The sequence below is a fragment of the Ochotona princeps genome, chromosome 12 (assembly GCF_030435755.1).
Source record: "Ochotona princeps isolate mOchPri1 chromosome 12, mOchPri1.hap1, whole genome shotgun sequence".
NCBI lineage: Eukaryota > Metazoa > Chordata > Mammalia > Lagomorpha > Ochotonidae > Ochotona > Ochotona princeps.
In genome coordinates, this window is record NC_080843.1 from 61,002,162 (window position 1) to 61,016,290 (window position 14,129).

Genomic DNA, 14,129 nt, shown 5'->3' on the forward strand with positions numbered 1-14,129 from the left:
GCCACAAGCAGGGAGCTGGAGGGGAAGTGGGGTTGCCAGAATTAGAACCAGCGCACGTACGGGATCCTGGCGCGTTCAAGGCGAGGACTTCAGCTGCTAGGCTACCGCTCTGTGCTGTGATGCTTTTTCAAAACGAAACCTCCATCTCTGCCACCATGGCCCAGCAACCTCTTTAACTTTGATTTTGGGTTCTCTAAATCCTGCGTGTGCTTGACTGCTTGAAATTGAGGAGAGGGCATTTCAGGAACAAAATCAAAGACACCAGGAAGTTTCTAAGCCTTTATAATTAAAAAGAAAAAAAAAATGCTGTTTTTAAATATCGTGAGCAAAAGTACTATTCTAAGCCTTTAATTATTTTTGTGAATACATTACAAATTCTTTCCTCACTAGGCTGTAATAACTAAAAATGGACTATAATGAAATTTAAATGAACTTGAACCCATGAAAATGAGGTTTCATAATCAAACAGGCAAACAATGGCTTTTCTTCCTCCCAGTGAGTAGCCCCAAACTGCTGTTCCACCAGAACAGAAGGCATGTTGTCCCTAACACAGGGGCCATGCTACACACACAGCTTTCATCATCATTCTAAGGCCCGAGGTGTTAACACTGCAAGGTTACCACAGTCACTTCAAAGATACTGTAAAATCCTCACTCTTTCCTCAAAACCCTTCATCTGCTTTAGTTGAAAAGGTAGATGCAGGGCATGAAGTGGCAGAGCATCAGTCATCAATTGCATAAACACAAGCAGACTTCCAAAAGTTCATGGAAAGCAGATTGCAAAGATAAGCATGTTTTTGATGCCAAAAGCCTTTCGAAATCCATGCATTTCAAATGCATATTACAAAAGCATCTATGCACAGATTTCAAATTTTCTTCACCAAGAGAAGCTGGTCTTTTAATTATATTTGCCACAAACTTTTATTTTTATATTTATGTATTTATTTGACAGAGAGATTTCCCATCCAACTGGTTCACTCCCAAAATGTCTGCAAAGGCTGGGGCTGTGCCAGGTCAAAGTCAGAAGCCCAGAACTCAGTCAGGGTCTTCCAAGTGGGTGGCAGGAACTGAAGCACATGAGCCATCACCACCGCTTCCCAGGGCCTGTGTTAGCAGAAAGCCAGAGTTTGGAGCCAGAGCCAGGCCTAGAATGCAAAGCAGTAGGCTAAACAGCAGCCGCTCCAGGAACATTTAAAATGGCTTTGGGGCCTGGCGCAGTAGCTTAGCAGCAAAGTCCTCGCCTTGCACATACCAGGGTCCTATATGGGTGCCATTTCTATTCCCAGCAGCCCTGCTTCCCATCCAGTTCCCTGCTTGTGGCCTGGGAAAGCAGTTGAGGACAGCCCAAAGCCTTGGAACCCTGCATCCGTGTGTGAGACCCGGAAGAAACTCTGGGTTCCTGGCTTCAGATTGGCTCAGTTCAGGCTGTTGCAGTCTCTTGGGGAGTGAATCATCGGACGGAAGATCTTCCTCTCTGTCTCTCCTCCTCTCTGTATATATCACTGTCCAATAAAAAAATAAATCTTTTTTAAAAAATGGCTTTGTATAGTACTTCTGTGTCCATACTCAAAATATAAATCTTTAATGTGGTCCAAAGTCCTGCGGTCCAAACAATGTGAGATTGAGCTTTAAACTTCCACGGGTAAAAAAAATATTTATATGACTGAAATACATCCAACTGGGCTCAAGAGTTATTTATGCAATGTATAGACTTTTTTCTTCCTGATTAACCTGGATCTCAGACAATGACTCTTCAAAAGCCTCCCAAGGTACTGAGTTTGATGGGAGAAGGAATTTGAATGTCATGTTCAAGTAATAGCTCTGTACATGGGCATGCATGTGTGTGTGTGTTGATGATCTGGAGAAAAATATGCAAGTCACATTCAGTTTACATGTAAATGGGGATTTTCATGAGAGAATGAAGTCAAAAGAGATGACCAAGGAAGGATGGTCTTATCATTGTTGGTTAAAGAACAATGCGTTTGTGCAAGAACAGCAGGGATCTCAAGACCAAAGTAATAGATTCAGATGTCACTAACAGGGCAGGAAGGAAGTTGCAAAAGCTAGTGAAAGAAAGATAAGGACGATTTCAAGTTCACTTATTCAGGTTCATCGTAGCCCCCAATATCAGTTTCTAGTGGTCAAGGCTTCTTTCCAGTCTCGGTATGGAAAAGACATTTCTCCACCCCAGAAGAATACATGGTCTGCTCCATGCGGAAAAGACTGGTCAAAGGCCCTTGCTTAAGAGGTAGGGAAGATGTACCGTGCTGGTTCAAATATTTACAAAAAACATACAAAATAAGACTAATGGGTAAGGCCAAGAGCAAGGGTCAGGGGTTAAATGTTTAAAATTAATCCTTCTGTTACTTTTGCAAAGGCGAATTTTTTAAAAAAGATTAATAATTTATTTGAAAGACAGAGTGACAAAGAGAGTGCAAGATCTCCTACCCACTGCTTCACTCCCCAAAATGCCCGCACCAGCCAGGGCTGTCCCAGCTAAGCAGAAGCCAGGAGCTAGAAATTCATCTGGATTTTCCACATAGCCTTGACACCCCAGGAGCATTAGCAGAAAGTTGGACAGGTCTTGCAACAGTCAGGATTTGAACCAGTGCTCACATGGTATAACAAGGTTGTAGGAAGTGGCTCACTGTGCCACAATGCTGACCCCACCCAAAGATCATCAACAAAGCCCTCCAAATACTGTCTCAGAGACTGTAGTGTATCAGGTTAAGTTGCTGCCTCTAATACTGGCATTCCATATAGACACTGATTCCAGTTCCTGCTATTTTATGTCTAATCCAGCTCCCTGCTAATGCTCCTGGGAAAGCAACTTGGAAAGATGGCCCAAGTACTTGTGCCCCTGAATCCAATGCAGGGGAACTGGAAGAAGTTTAGGATTTTGGCTTCAAGTCTGGCCCATCCACAGATGCCGTGGCCATTGGGGAGAGTGAACCAGCTGGTGATGGATGTGCCTCTCCTGCCCTCTCCATAACTCTACCTTTCAGATAATTAAATACATCCTTTACAAACATAGTAAATAGAGATTCCACAGGACTACCATGACCACCAGCAAATTTTACAGAGTGTGGATGAGAAGGCAGACACGGGTAGTTTCTGTTCAGACACAATGCCTATACAAGGTACCTTGTATGTGTAGTGCTGTCACTATATATATATACCCATCCTAATGGGTCAACAAAAGACACCCTCTTTATTCCTCCAGGACAATCCAGATAGCTTGGAGTCTAGCAAACTAGAGCTTATAAGAGAATATAAGAGAATATAAATATAGACAGAAAACAAAACAAAAAAAAAAACAACAGTTTCCAGAGAAAGGCAACTGTTAACTCTATCAAGGCCGGACACCAGAAGGGATTTCTTTTGGGGGTCAGGGAGATGTATTTGGGAGCTCTGCTAGAGCTGAGACTAGAATCTAAGGCATAGCAGAAGCACTGCTGGGGGATTCAGGAAGTAAAGTCGGGCCTGGAGAGGGGACAAGCATGAGAGTCAAGAACACACACTTTGCAGGGGGTCTGGCGGAAATCAGGGTGACAGTGGTTCAAGAAACACTTGACTCATAAAGGTGGACAGAGCCTTCCACGCCTCCAGGTCTGAGTCACCTGAACCAAACCAGACTCTGTTTTATTACCTATAACCACCCACCGGGAACAGAGTGCACCTTTGTCATTGACCATGGGGAGGAAAACCGTTTTTATCATCAGGCTCACAAAGATAGGCCAGCTTGTGTTCTGCCATCACAGTGCTGACCTCCCAAGGAGCAGAGTCCAGGCAGGAGGAGACTTTGGCTGAGGGTAGAAGGCAGGATTTCAAGCTCTTGGGGAGATAAAAGCAAAGGCAGACAGCTGTGGGCTGTGGCAGTCTACTCACGGATGTACCTGCCACATGCAGCAATGTTAATTGAATTGGCATTCCTTATCGCCACCGCAGGAGTGCCTTGGGAACGTGTGTATTTCGTTATATAAATATGTCTCTGTAATATCATCGCTGTCTTTTCTGTAATCCTCCCTCTTACAGGGCTGCTTGCCAGGGTTGCAAGAGAGAAGGGGGTGGGGCAATTTGGCTGATCCTGTTAACTCCCCAGACCCTAAAACTACACAGAATGCATTTGCCCAACTCTGCTTTCTGCTATTCAGTAAGCTCAAGTCACAATCATTTCTAACAGAATATTGAACTGAGGAGCTGGGGCTGTGGCATAGGGGATAAAGCCACTGGTTCAGATTGCCTCCCTTGTGGGCTCCAGATCATGTCCCAGCTGCTCCACTTCCTATCTAGCTCCCTGCTGATTCATTTGGGAAAATTAACAGAAGATGGCCCAAGTACTTGGGCTTCTGCGAACCATATGGGAGATCAGATGAGGCTCCTGACTCCTGGCTCAGCCAGGACCTGTTTCTGTAGTGAAGCAGGAAATAGAAGATTCCCTGCCCTCCTCTCTCGCTCTCTCCATAAATCTAATTTTCAAATATGTAAGCAAATATGTATATATAAATGTACATAAAATAAGTTGCCTCCTTAGCACAGTAGGCAGCGCATCAGTCACATAAATGTACATAAAATATATCTATACACATATATATATATTTGAGAAATAGGCTGGCAATATTCATGATATAATCAATGATTATAATCCGAGTCAACATACATACTCACTGTGTAATGATTACTGCAATCAATTAATTGACACATCCGTGATTCCCCATGGTAGATTTTGGATCCTCAGAATAACACTTACCTTGTAGTTGTAAATGTGGGCTTTCATCAACAATTGCCATTCTTCCCACCTCCTCACAGCCCCTAGCCACCACCACCCTATTCTATACTTCTCCCAGTTCTCAAGCCATCACTATTTCTGACCCAGGTTATGGTGAAGATTGCTGAGGAGCTCCTTGCTTTTTTGCATGTCCCTCTGTAACATTCTCCGTACAGTAGTCAGACTGACTGATGTGAAGAGTGAGTCAGATATGGGTCATGCCTTGTTTACACCCTGCAATGGTCCCCTGTATGTAAATCAACCCAAACTTGCTGCCAGGCCTCCAAGGACCTGATGAGCCACTCAACTCTGACCTCTCTGATGTCATAGCACACTCTTCTCTCCCACACCTATCAAGCTCAGGTTACATCAATCTTCTGTCTCTTGAGCCTGTCAAGCCTGTTGCCATCTTAGACTCTCAAGATGTTCTCTCTGCGGGGAAAACTCATTTGTTTTCTTTTTCTCAGCCTTGCATTGTCATAAATATTTCTGAAACTATAAGCTTTCAGGTGCAGTGAGCATACCTAAGCACTTTATATAATCCTACTACTTTGCTAAGCAAAAAAAATCAGCATAGTTTTTAATCATGAAATCCGAAAGCTCACACAGCCAGAGAGAGGGCCAGGGGCCCATGCCTGGGGATGAATCTCACGGACTGTCTCAGTAGGCCTCCCCTGTGACTTCTCCTTGACACCCTCATCACATCCAGGTTCCAGCTCTCAGCTTGTCCCTGTTTATGTGGCTGTTTTTCCTGGTCTTGATACTTAGCACACGCCTTAGAGAAGCACTGCCAGTCACCCATCTAGGTTAATTCTGTCTCATTAGTATGTCAGTTAGTTGACAAAACGTAGCATGGTCTTAAGCAGCTAGACTTCTTTTAGCCGTCGCTCACTTACTGGCCTAACTATTTGGTTGTGTTTCTCAGGTCTAAGATACTGTCTTCCCCAAGGCAAAGATTTTGTGTCTTTGCTTCCTTATGGTGGTTACCCAGCCACGTGTCTTCTCCCAGGTGGAAGCAAGGATTTCTACTAAACACATCAACACATGGCAACTTTGCATCATTTATATGCTTTTCCCCGAAGTACCTGCAAAGTATTTTCCAAAATACTCCTGTGTACTGAGCTACATTGATACAAGTTTTTCCTAATTGACTTCCCATGATTTAGTCAATGCCATCAAAGTCCAGCCCCAATCCACGACATCTGACCACTGAGTCGTTTGGGATGTCTTTTCCATTACAAATTTGTTAACTTTTAAGCCATATTTAAAAGCTCCACTCTTCACCTCCTGCATCTATTCAGATTTCTGGCATGAAGGAACCCAAGTCTAGTGCATCACCCCGAATGTTTGTGCTACTTTAAAGACCCTATGATTCTGTGGAGCCACTAGAATATATCACCAATAAGACACTTAAAAGATTATCCTCTGTGGGACAGACTGGACTAGTCTGCTATACACACAGGCAAACCAGGATAGGGGGCGGGCCTGGTGGGGGTTATTGTGGGTCGCCCCGACTAGGCCGCAGCCCCCACTGGCTGACGCAAGTGCCGAGTACGTGCTAGGCAGAACCAACCTAGTCTGCAACACCCACTGGTTCCAGAGCAACTCCAGTCTGAAAACAAAATCAGCCCAGGAATTGCACTTACAAACTGATTGTGGCGATGACCAGTTGGACTCAGAACACTAGCCAAGATAAGATGGAGGACGGAACGGGTCAATCAACCATCTCAGATATATGTTGGCAGCGAAAACCGGGCGAATGAAGACTGTATGATGGACAGTGTCAGCCAGTGAACTCTGCAACGACCGCATCGAACTGGGAGTGGCGAGACTGGCAGTGACTCATAATTAGAGAAATATTAAAACCACTAGGGGTTGATCGCAGCTAAATAGTCTCCCCAAGAAACTGTTCAATCCATCTGGACAATGAGCAGCTGGACTATGTGCTTAGCATCTGTTTGCAAGGGAAGAATCTTGATTGAATTTGAACTGTAATGCTGCAACGGGGTGGGGGGGTCCACTGTGGGGGAGGGGCATGGGGAGCGGTGGGGGGGAACCCCAGAGCCTATGAAACTGTCACATAATGCAAAATAATTAATAAAAAAAAGATTATCCTCTATCCAAGGTCATGTCTTATTTTTACTTATTTGTGTGGGCAAAAAGAAATTATAGCCCATATTCAGTTGAGTTAGTGGAGCTAAAAACTCAAAAACCTCTCTGTTTCAATTTTTTTTTAAACTAAAAAGTCCATGGCCAATCTTCTTATACAAATGATCCTTTCCTTTGGCTGGTGTTGTGGCACAGTGGGTTAAGCCACCATCTGCGACGCTGGAATTCTGTATCAAAGCACCAGTTTAAGCCCTGGCTGCTCAGCTTCCAATCCAGCGCCCCACTAATGCACTTGAGAAGGCAGAGGACGATGGCCCAAATACTTGGTCTCCTGCCACTCATGTGGGAGACTCAGACGGGATATCAGCCTCTTAGCTCAAAGGTGAACCAACCCATGGTATTACAGTGTGGAGGCTCACCAAGCAGCTAATCCCAGGAGCTCAGCACACCCCTCACAATGAAGGGTTCAATGGTTTATAATTACAAATCTTAATTTCATACTCAGCCTTGTAAGAATCACTGCTAACATGATTTGTTGTCAACTTGAGCCTTCATATACTTGCCCTACCACTGGAATGAGAACAAAAGAGCATGCGTCCTGGCAAAAAGCGCACACATGCTCAGATATAATGGGAGCTTACATTTCTAAAAGGAACACTCGCAACATCACGACAAAACCCTCCCCGAGCATCTTGAAAGGAATAAGCTTATTTAGAGGAAAATAATCTGTTAATTTAATTATCACACAGTCTGCACACCCAAGAGCTACCGGGTGTGAGATGTGGCTCACTCAGGCTTCCAACAAAATCACATGGGCAACCTGGGAGGAAAATTGAGCTTGAAATTTCACAACCAGTCCTTTAGAAGATCAAAATTTGAAACGAACGGTGCTTTGGGCCACTTGCTTGTGTCCTAACAAGATGACAGAGCTGGCAAGAAAAGGGAGAGTAGAAAGTCACTGGATGTGTTTAGGCCCCCAAGCACTGCACAGTGTTTCAGCTTGCTATGACTTTTACTAGTAAGTGCTGTGATGTGATTGATTTAAAAATAAGTTAAACATGATAAATAGTTAATACATTTTAAAATGGTAAAATACTAGTAGTCAGATAATTTTTAAAGATTTATTTATTTTATTTGAAAGGCAGAGTTGCAGACACAGAGGGAGCGAGACAGACATACCAATCTTCCATCTGCTGATGCACTTTCCAAGTGGCTGCAACGGCTGGAGCTGAGCCTTTCTGAAGCCAGGAGCAGAAGCTTCTTCTGGGTCTCCCTCATGGGTGCAGGGTCCCAAGGCTTTGGGCCATCCTCTACCCCAGGCTACCAGCAGGGAGTTAGATTAGAAGTGGGGCAGCAGGAAAACAAGCCAGCACCCAGCTAGCATATCAGATGGTAGCTTTACTTGCTCTGCCACAGCACTTGCTCCTGTAATCATATTTGTTTAGAAGGTGGGAACATCATTCCAGGAATAAGACAAACCTAAGAGCTGATTTGATAGATAAATGATGTTCTTATGAGAAAGTTAGTGTTTTATCTAAGCCCAGAATTTGTTTCCAGCTCCCTCAAATTCCCTTCCTCCCTTTTTTTTTCCCCTGGATAAAAAGTGCCTGTACAAGAGCCAAGGAGAATAAACCACCTCTTCTTTGGAAGCTTTAACTCAACTCACGTTGGCATTACCGATTACTGCAAATTTCCTGGAGTACCCCCTGGCCATCCCCTTAATGGCTCTCAGAGCTCAATAGATCTGAATATGAATGCTGGTGACTGCAAGAAAGTGATTTAATTTCAGAGTCTCTTCACTGTGAACAGGGGTATCTGTATCTGAGGGCCAGGTGTTTGGCCTCACGGGTAGGACATTCATATCCCATACCTGAGTACCTGAGTACCTGGTCTTGAGTCTCAAGTCTGGTTTGAAACTTAGAGAGGCAGCAGTGATGGCCCAAGTCTGGATTCCCACTGCCTTGCTGGTACACCTGGAGCGAGTTCTGAGCTCCCGGCCTCAGCCTCTGCTCATCTCTGGCTGTTGAGGGCATTTGGAAGCAAACCAGTCAGGGACAGGAAACTTCTTCCAGGTCTCCTACACGGGTGCAGGGTCCCAATGCATTGGGCCATCCTCGACTGCTTCCCCAGGCCACAAGCAGCGAGTTGGATTGGAAGTGAAGCAGCCTGAACGTGAACTGGCACCCATATGGAATGCTAGTGCCTGGAGGTATAGGATTAGGCAGTTGAATCAACGTGTCTGCCCCAAATACATATGTATTTTTTTAGAGACAGGTGTAACATTGCTCCCTTGGGGGGCTGTTGTCATAATGCCATTATATAAAGCTTGTAAAGCCACAGAGAGTTACAAAATGGGTATATTCTGTGGGCCAGCAAGGAATCAGCCTACCGTAACTTGCCAGTGTACAGGTTGAAGGATCCAGGGAGGGAAAAGGTCAAGAACACGTGCCCTACCTTCATCAAAGCAGAAGCAGAGAGGAGCCCAGGGAGTGGCTTCCCTCGTTTGCCTCTTGCTCGGCTGTGGCTGCTGTTTGGGCAGGGATCTCACTTCTTTGCCATGCTTCTGTGCAGGCACACTGCCTTTCTCTCTCTCTTCCATTTCCCTTCTGTTAATGTTCAACTTGTGTGCTTCATAGCACAGAGACATTTTGGGCAGTGAAGTGTGCTCTGGGCTCCCTAGAATTTACAGAAAAGACAGCCTTATTACAAGACAACCAACAGTACAGATAATAATCAGAGACCGAAATTGCTCAAGTCGACCATGCAAGATTTCAGATCAGCGTCGTATTCATCGCAACCATCACTCAATAAAACTTGGTTCAGATTGCCACAATGTTTTCAGGTATTTGCAAAACAACATATTTTAGGGAACTGTCTCATACAAGGTTTTCTGGGAAGGAGAAATAAACATTTTTTGGTAAGCTGTGAAGGTGACATAGAATCTATGTGCAGAGCCAGTTTTGTGGTGCTGCACATTAGACTGTCGCCTTGGTTGCCAAGGTCTCATACTGGAATGCTGGTTTGAGTCCCAACTCCTGTGCTCCAATCCAGCTCCCTGTTAATGTGCTTCAAAACGCAGTGGAATATGGCCCAAATACTTGCACCCCTGCTGTCCACTTGGGAGACCTGGAAGGAGTTCCTGGCTCTTGGCTTTGGCCTGGCCCACTCCCAGCCATTGCAGCCATTTGGGGAGTGAATTCACAGCCTGAAGATCTTTCTTTTTCACTCCTTTTCCTCGCTCTATCACTTTACCATCCATGTAAATAATAAAGATCTTAAAAAAAAAATCCTAGGTGCATTTTGATTTTCCAGCAAAATCTGTTATCTCAGTTCTGTTTGACGATGATGGCAGGGCACGCCTTCTGCTAAGAGTTGTGAAATGCACTTTTGGAGTTTTATTTAAAAATATCAACACTACTGTCACCACTTTTCCAGGAACTCTGGGTCTCACTGACATATATAAATCCCACTCTAACGACGCTTGGGAACAGAATCAGGGCTGGAGACTGTTTCATGGCCCAGCTGCTCCATTTCCCATCCAGATCCCTAGGGCTGGAGACTGACAATTGGGAAATACAGTAATAGGAAATCAACAGAGGAACATTCCTTAACCTCCCCTCAATGAAAGCAGGTCAACTCTTCTTGAAATCCCCCCCAAAGAACTTTGGAACTGTCAGAACCTGGCACGCTCAGGGCCCAAAGGCTAGCTTTGGTTACAAATCAGAAGCAGCAGTTTCCCTACGGCATCTCTTCTTTGCTTACCAATATAATCCAATGAAACTTGTAAAGTAATACTTCCCAACAGGGGGTTGTGAGGAACGCCTTAAGAGATACAGGGTCCAGAGAGAGAAACTTCCCAGTTTCTTTAGCTTAACAATCCAATTCACTGCATTTATTGAACAAGTAATATCTGCTGAGCTGGCAGTATACCAGGTAAGATTAAAATTTAACATGTTTGCCTGCTATTTCCTGTGAGAAACAGCTACAAATTTCTGCTCCCTAGTTTTTTTTAAATTTTTTTTCCTAAGGTTTATTTATGGATTTCAAGGGCAGAATTATACAGAGCAGGGGGGAGTAAAATACAGAATGTGGGAAGAAGAAAGCGAGATCTGCCATCCGCTGATTCACTCCCCAAATAGCTGGATCAGAGGCAGATCAAGGAGCTTCCTGCAGTTCTCCCACATGGGAAACAGGGCCCAAGCACTTGAAGCACCCTCCATTGCTTTAGCAGGCATTAGTAGAGAGTGGTGGCCTAGTGGCTAAAGTTCTCACCTTGAACATGCGTCAGGATCCCATATGGGTGACGATTCTAATCCTGGTGCCTCCACTTCCCATCCAGATCCCTGCTTGTGGCCTGGGAAAGCAGTCGAGGACGGCCCAAAGCTTTGGGACCCTGCACCCATGTGGGAGACCTGGAAGAAGTTCCTGGCTCCTGGCTTCGAATTGGTGCAGCACCGGCCATTGCGGTCACTTGGGGAGTAAGTCATTGGACGGAAGATCTTCCTCTCTGTCTCTCCTCCTCTCTGTTTATATGACTTTGCAATAGAAATAAAACAAATCTTTAAAAAAGAGAGAAGATGAAGAAGTGAAGCAGCTGGGGCTCAACGGGATAGCCTAGGCCAAAGTCCTTGCCTTCCATGTGCTGGAATCCCATATGGGCACCAGTTTGTATTCCAGCTGCTCTACTTCTCATCCAGTTCCCTACTTTCAGCCTAGGAAAGCAATAGAGGATGGCTCAAAGTCTTGGGACTCTGCACTCCAGTGGGAGACCTGAAATAAGCTCCTGGTTCCTGGCTTTGAATCAGCCCAGTTCCAGCAGTTGCAGCAACGGGGAGTGAATCAGAAGATGGAAGATCTTTCTCTCTGTCTCTCCTTCTCTCTGTAAATCTGACTTTCCAATAAAAAGAAATAAACCTTTTGAAATAAAAGTGAAGGAGCTGGGTACCTGTAAGGAGTGCGAGCATCACAGGCTGCAGCTTAACCTACTATACTGTGATTCCAGTTCCTTCTCCCTAGCTTTTTACTTGGCTGTCTCCTTCTTTTCACTCAGGCCTGGCTATAATGTCATTTTTGTCCAAACCTTCCCTGTCATCCACCCTTAAGCAGCCCACCCCCTGTCACTCTTCATTTCTTTTTGGGCTGGTAACTGCAGAGGATGACCTTTTCCATTGATTTGGGCACTTGCTGGATTTAGGAGACAGCTTCTCTCTGAAATTCGAGCTCCATGGCAGCTGGACCTCACTCCTGTCCTGTGCTTTTGCCAGATTCCTGACACACTGCAAAGAGCAGAGAGCACACCTGCAATGCAGTATCACTCAAGAATGTCACAAGGTCATGACTGAATTCAGATGTCTTCCCCTGGCTCCTCTGGAGGTTGAGATTCTGACTGGCCAACGTTTGATGGGCTTTTGGACTGGACACCTGGAAGACACTAACTTAGAGAGGAGTAGAAGGATATAGCCAAGGGACAGAGCAGACAGATTAAATGGTTCAGGCAGAGACAGGCTCACTGGAGAGACTGGAACACATTCCCTGATCTGTACATTTCTTGGTGTAACTGAGGCAGTCATTAAAAAAGGACAAGAAATAGACAATTAAGTTGGAGGTGGGGTTGGCAGGGAAGAGAGAAGCAGCCATGTATGGAAGGAGGCTGAGACAGCTGGTATGTGATGAACAGATTTTCAAGCAGGGAGTGATGGAGACTAATCAGTGGCATTTCTTGATTGATTGATTGATTTGAAACACAGTGAGACAGAGAGAGAATAGCCAGGGTCTGGGTCAGGTTGAAGCTGGAAGTAAGGCACTCCATTTGGATCTCTCACATGAGAGTAAGTGCCCAGGCACTTGGGCCATCTGTTACCTTTCCAGCAGCAGTACCAGGAATATGGATTGCAAGCACAGCAGAGCAGGACTCGAAACAGTGCTCAGATATGGGATTCTTGTGTTGCCATAAGTGGCTTAATTTTCTGTGCTGCAATGCCAGCTCCAATCTTCAGTCTTTGAGTCAGTCAAGCCCTAAGTCCTAGTACCACCACTTGCAAGCTATATAACCAACTATCTGCACCTCAATTTCTTAATCTGTATATTGGGTATAATAGCAGAACCCATCTCACACACTTGCTCTGAGGATTACTGCTGGATGAAGTTACTTCACCTTGTGCGACGTTCATCAAGAAGTACAATCATTTTCAGTTTTGATAATCATTACTGGGGATGGCACAATGATGCTCCATTTTTCCAAAGAGCCCTCCAGCACAACGGCAGAGCAGGTGATAGACATTTAGACTTCTATACCAGAAGGGATTTTTTAAATGCTATTAAAGCATAATGGGTGCATACAAATCTTCATGCTGTAAAAAATAGCTATTTATTTCATTTGAAAGGCAGAGAAACCTATGGAGAATTCTCCTATCTGCTGACCCGCTTCCCAAACGCCTAGGAGCCAGGAACATGCTCCAGGTCTCCCACGCAGGCAGCAGGGATACAGCTACCTGGCGTGTCACTGCTGCCTCCCAGGCCGTACATAAGCAGCAAGTTGGAATTTGGGACCATAGCCGGTAGTTTGACCCATGCACTACCCATATGGGATGTGGCTATCCCAAATGACGCTTTCACTACTGCCTCAAATGCCTGCTCCTACACATTTTTTAAGTATACAACGTCAGGAGACATTTTAAAGAATTTCTGGAAGCCAATATGCAGGAAATGCAATTCAAAGTTATGTTAATAAAGGCAATCCGTTATCAAACATTTCAAAGAGATTGTTTTAATACCCAAAATATTGGAAGAGCACTCTCTCCAAACAAAGGGAAAATGTTTAAATGGAAAAAATAAATTGGCTTATGAACACTCACTAGATTATTTTCGACACTTTCCCATAGGTTAATGAAAATTTTATCCCGGATTAGTCTCTTGGAGCTCCTGATATTGAGACGTTATTAGAGGGTATATGGAGGGTGGCCACTGGCTCCAGGGATAATTTGTGAAGAAATAAACTAAGATTGGCTAAAGTCTTTGCCTTGCATGCGCCAGAACCCCATATGGGTGCCAGTTTGTATCCTGGCTGCTCCACTTCCCTTCCAGTTCTTGCTTGTGGCCTGGGAAAGTAGTAGAAGATGGCCCAAAGCCTTGGTACTCTCTACCTGCGTGGGAGACCTGGAAGAAGCTCCTGGCTTTGAATCAGCTCAGCTCTGGCCTTTGTGGTCATTTGGGGAGTGAACCAGCAAGAGAAGGTCTTTCTCTCTGTCTCACCT